Source organism: Zingiber officinale, chromosome 9A, assembly GCF_018446385.1.
Source record: "Zingiber officinale cultivar Zhangliang chromosome 9A, Zo_v1.1, whole genome shotgun sequence".
NCBI classification, from domain to species: Eukaryota; Viridiplantae; Streptophyta; class Magnoliopsida; order Zingiberales; family Zingiberaceae; genus Zingiber; species Zingiber officinale.
The window spans coordinates 3470645-3476789 of NC_056002.1; positions in this window are offsets into that span (position 1 = coordinate 3470645).

Genomic DNA, 6145 nt, shown 5'->3' on the forward strand with positions numbered 1-6145 from the left:
ATTAGTTTATCTTAACTATATAATTACACTAGTACACTTAGAGTGTATTGAGTAGGACCATCAGAAGTCGTTTCTTTTTATACTAACTTTATAAAGGAACAAAGACCTCAGTTATTATGGAAGTGTGTGCTCTTAATCCTAATATAATAACAAGCACATATATTTGATATTTATTTTTTTTAATTTATCAATGGGTGAGATTTAGTTCGATAAATCAATAAGCCCGATAAGTTGGGAAATGATATCACTTATAGTGTGTGTTGTTGATTATAGAAGGAAACTGTGTTCTAGTAATCTAGGTTGAGAATGCCCCCAAGAGGAGCTCATAAGGATTGTCATGTTAAACCCTGCAGGTGGACTTAGTCCGACATGATGATGAAGTTGAGTGGTACTACTCTTGGAGCTAGATATTAATTAAGTGAGTTGTCAGTAACTTACTTAATCAGTTGACATTTGTTATCTTAAACACAGCGAGACTAACACACTCATAATAAGAAGGAGCCCAAAATGTAATTTCGGATTGGTGCGGTAGTTCAATAATAGTTCTTTAGTGGAATGAATTATTATTGATGAAATTAAGTTGTGTGTTCGGGGCGAACACGGGATGCTTAATTTCATCGGGAGACCAAAACCAATTCCTCCTCTCGGTCCCTATCGTAGCCTCTTGTATATAGAGATTTATACCCACCACATACCCATCTTCTTACCCATCCAATGGGGTTGGCCAAGCTAGCTTGGAACCTAAGCTAGGACCGGCCAAGACCAAGTGGATGAGCCAAGTTGGTGGCCGGCCAAAGCTTGGGTCCCAAGCTTAGGTGGCCGGCCACTAAAATATTAAAAAGGATTTTTATTAAAATTATTTCTTATGTGGATATCATGGTTTTAAAAGAGAGTTTAAAAATTAAAAATTTCCTTTTATAGCTTTCTACAAAAGATTAAGAGAAGAGATTAATCTCTTTCCTTATTTGTAGATTAAAAGGATGGTTTTAATTTTTGGTAAAAACTTTCCTTATTTGTAAATCATCTACATGTTTAAAAGAGAGTTTAAAATTTGAAATCTTTCCTTATTTGTTGATTAAAAGGTGGATTTTAAATTTTAATAAGACTTTCCTTTTTAACCATGTTCATGATTTAAAAGAGAGTTTAAAAATTAAATATTCTCTTTTATAAGTTTCTACAAGAGATTAAGAAAAGATTTGATATCTTTCCTTATTTGTAGATTAAAAGAGATTTTAATTTTTAGAGATAACTTTCTTTTCATCCACATGTTTAAAAGAAAGATTTTAATTTATAAAATTTCCTTTTTATTTACCAATCATAAAGGGATTAAAATTATTGGAGAAATTTTTATAAATTTCCGGAAACAAATTAGGAAGTTTTAATTCTTGTTTTAATTAAAACTTTCCTTGATTTGGGGCTTAAGGTGGCCGGCCATTGTTATTAAAAAAAGGAAATTATTTTTAATTAAATAATTTTTCTTTTTCATGGCAAAAGAATTAAGGAAGTTTTTTATTAAATTTCCTTATTTGCCAAGATCAAGGATTATAAAAGAGGGGGTAAAGGTGCCTTCATGGCGAACATCTCTATTCTATTTTTCCTCTCTTTTCTCCTTGGGTGTGACCGACCCCTTCTTTCCTCTCCTCTCCTTTGTGTGGTCGAAACCTTCTCTTGGTGGAGATAGCTTTGGCTGCCGGATCTAAGAAGGAGATGGAGAGAAAAGAAGCCTCTTTTCTAGTATCCCTTGGAGCATTGGTGGTGGTTGAATCTCTTCATCCTTGGAGGTGCTCTTGTTGTGGTCGAACCTTGCAAGGAGGAGAAGAAGGTACTTTGGTGGTTTCTCATCTCGGAAGATCGTTGCCCACACAACGTCAGAGGTTAGAAGAGAAATACGGTAGAAGACCTAGAGGTTTTTGCTTGCAAAAGAAAAGGTATACTAGTATTTAATTTCCGCATCATACTAGTTTTATTTCTTTGTAAAAATATCAAATACAAGAGGCATGCGATTCTTGTTTTTCGAATTAGTTTTCGATGTTGTGTTCTTTTATTTTTCTTTTCCTTGTGATTTGATTGTTCTTTTTGGTTGACCTAAAGTTATTTAAGGAAATTAAATATTAGCTTTCCTTAAAAGGCTTTGTCTAGGCGGTGGTGGTTGTTCCCATATCCAAGAAGGCCATGTGCCTCGCCATGCAGTCCTGGAAGTCAATTTTGGAAATTAATATTTAATGGAATTAATAACCTAGGTGATTTGGATCGAACGTGTTAAGTTTCGCAGGAGATCCAAGTCTAAACCTAAAAGAACAAATAAATTAAACTTAGGATCAAACGTGTTAAGTTCCGCAGGCGATCCGAGTTTAATTTAAAAGAACACATGGTAGCTAGGAAAAGGTTCAGGCCTTTGTACAAATTTTTTGTACAGTGGAACCATTAGGTTTTCCGAGTAGCAACCAACAATTGGTATCAGAGCTAGGGTTTTGCCTCTGTGTATTTGGTATTAGTTTAATTATGCACATGTCATACATAATTTAGGCAGGATAATAGTAGGATGTGCTAACTTTGTGGATACAGGATCCAACTATTATGGCTTATAGATATTGTGTGTGTGATTGGACCCTTGGACATGTCAAGGGCATTTTATTGTGTGTGCATGATTGTATTATAAAATACAACAGGAGCTGTATTTAGTTTTATTAGGATTTTATTTTTTGATCTAGATACATGTACATTCCTTCGAGGAATATAGGATCGAAAAATGTAAAATTCTATTTATGTCGTGGATCGAATCTTGCAAGGCGTGGAACCTTTTGAGGATCAGAGGCACAGCGGAACAAGGAGCAAGATAGACTCGGTGGCGGTAGCCAAAGATGGCAGCAGCTAGGGTTGGCGACACACGGAGGACAGCAATAGATAAAAGCCATAATAGTTGAAAATTAGTTTTTCTATTTATTGCTTTTTATGCTATGCTGGGTGTGCTTGTTAGTATGCATGTTAAGTAGGCTAGCATAGTCAAAATTCCTCACTTTAAATAACTAAGTGGGAGAGGGATTTATTTTTAAATAAATTCTACGGTCTCCATTACTGGTTTACAAGTGATGCAATAAGCTTACGCGTTGGCTCTGAGTGCCTTCCTCCATATCAGATGAGCTTGTTTGCGGATCACTAGATTAAACTTCCATTTTGGATGACTATAGGAAGTTAATTAAGAGCGTGTGATCTTCCCCATTGAAAGGGGCACAATCTTATTAATGGACTTAGTGTCAAGTAATGGTATACACTTAGGCACGTCTAATAGTATCCTCCCCATCGGAGTCACTGCTATTATTTGTGTGACCGAAGAAAACCAACTATTAATTTGTCAAATAAATAGGTTGACAAGATAATAAAATTAAAAACCCCTCTTACAAATGTTTGATTTTGTATACGACCACACTATCGTGGCATACAAAATTCACGGTGTTTGAGGTAATTTTATTTGTCATAAAGATTTATTGACAAGATAATTAATGGGTAAACCCCTCCTCTTACAAATGTTTAATTTTGTATACGTCCACACTATCGTGGCATGCAAAATTCACGGTGTTTGAGGTGTTGGTGAATTTAAATAATATTGTTTGAGGAATCAATGTTATTTTAAATTCAAAAGTTTTGACCAAATATTTGATCAAAGAAAGATCAACTATTAATTTTATTCGTCATAAAGTAAAGTTGACGAGATAATAAAATTAATGGATAAAATCTCTTATTTGATTTTGTATACGTCCACACTATCGTGGCATATAAAATTCATGGAGATTTTAAGGAATTGATCTTGACCAAATATTTTTGTGATTTTTAGGATTTAAAATGTTTGTCAGTTCCCTAGTTGTTATACTATAGAAAAGATTTAGTAGTCCCAATTGTAATGATTGGAAATAGGACTTGGACATTAAGGTAGTCTGTCTTCTTAGAACTAAGAGCAATATAGGTGTATTTAATTCATTAGTTGAAACATGTTTAGTAGTGTTATCTACCAGAACCTGGAGTGTAGATACAGATGTCATTAATCATGTCTGCAATTCATTGCAGGGTTCTAGGAAACCCGACAACTAAATGAAAATAAAAACACCGTCCACATGGGCACTGCTATAAAAAGGGCAGCTGTTGCAGTAGGAGATGTTTATCCTTTGATAAGAATAAAATATGGATTTTAAGTAATTGTCTTTACGTACCAAGTTTAGAAAGAACTAGTTTTCAGTTTCTAAACTATTCAAATAACTTGATATTCTGCCTCTTTTAATAATAAAGTTGTTATTAAGAAAAAGAGGGAAGTTATCTGTTCTGGTACGTTGGTTGACAATTTATAAATCCAATAACTCCCACGATGCAACAAATGGAAATTAGTAACACATCTTCTAACTTTAAGAGAAAGCAACCTTCGGAAATGAACCAATTATATCTTTGGCATCTAAGGCTAGGTTATATTAACTTGAGTAGGATTCATTGGTAGCTGATGAACTTTTAGGTTCATTGGTAGTGGAAATCTTTCCAACCTGCGAGTCTTACTTGGAAGGAAAAATAACCGAGAAGCTTTTAAGTATAAGGGGTATGGAGCCAAAGATACATTGGAATATGTTCATTCTGATTTGTGTGATCCTATGACAAGAGTTAGTATCGAATATTTCTTCTATTTTATATACAACTATTCAAGATACAAATACATTTACTTGATGTGCCGCAAGACTAAGTGCTTTGATTAGTTCAAAGAGTACAAAGCTGATGCGGAGAAATGTTAAAGTAAAAGTATCAAGTCACTATGGTAAGATGGTAGTGGCAAGTACCTCTTGGGACAATTTAGGAATCACTTATCGAAGTCGGGACTCAATCCCAACTAACTGCACCTAGTACACCCCAACAGAATGGTGTAGTAGAAAGAAGGTATATGACTCTTATGGAAATAAGTAGATTGATGATGAATTAATTACCAAATTCGTTTTAAGGATATACACTAGAAACAGAAGTGAACATAATACCTTCTAAAGTCAGAACTCTCTACTCCCATAGAATTGCAGAATGGGCGTAAGCCTAGTCTGAAGCATATTCGGATTTGGGTGGTCTAGCACATGAGAGACATTGATAAGTTGGACAGGAGTTCACTTGTTTGTGAGTTATCCTAAAGAAACGAAAGTAGGTTTATAGTCTTAAAAAATCAGAAGGTCATTGTTAGAATCAATGACCGATTTTTAGAAAAGGACTATGTAATAAACCACAAGCCCGTAAGTAAATTTGTTCTTAAAGAAATTATAAAGGGCATGTCTAATCTAGTATCAACTATACAAGATGAAATATCATAAGAAACTGCAACACGTATCATAAATGATACACAGACAGTGGCTCATCGTAGTGGGAGGGTTGTCAAGCAAACCTAAAAGATTCATGTTTTGGGAAAGTTTTTGGACTTAATCCTAAATAAACATGAGTCTGATCCCAGACATATGATGAAGCACTCCAAGATAAAGATGCAGCATCTTGGCAAAGAGCAATGAATACATAATTAGAATATATGTATTCTAATAAAATCTGGAAGCTTGTAGAACCACCAGATGGTGTAAAAGTCATTGGGTAAAAATAGGTCTACAATAGGAAAAGATGGATAGACAGGAAGGTGGAAACTTTCAAAGCATGACTTGATGAAAAAGGAAACTTTTTCACTGGTAGCCATGCTTAAGTCTATCTGGATTCTTTTATCTATTTGGCAAGTGGATGTCAAGACAGCATTCCTTAATGGAAGTCTTGAAGAAAGCATCCATATAAAGTAACCAGAAGAGTTCATTGCAAAGGGCAAAGAGCATCTTGTGTGCAAGCTCAACCAGTCTATGGACTGAGGCAAAACTTCAAGGTCTTGGAACATCCGGTTTATCAAAATAATCCAGACCTATGGATTTATTTAGTAACCGGATAAGTCTTGTGTATACAAAAAGTGTGATGGAAACGTGGTGGTATTTCTTGTACTATACGTAGATAACATTTTTGGTAGTTGGAAACAATATCAAAATATTGTCAGAAGTAAGGGTACGGTTGTCCAAACAATTCGATATGAAGGACTTGGGAGAATGTATATATTCTTGGGATCAAAGTAATAAGGGATCGCAAGAAAAGAATATTTTACTTA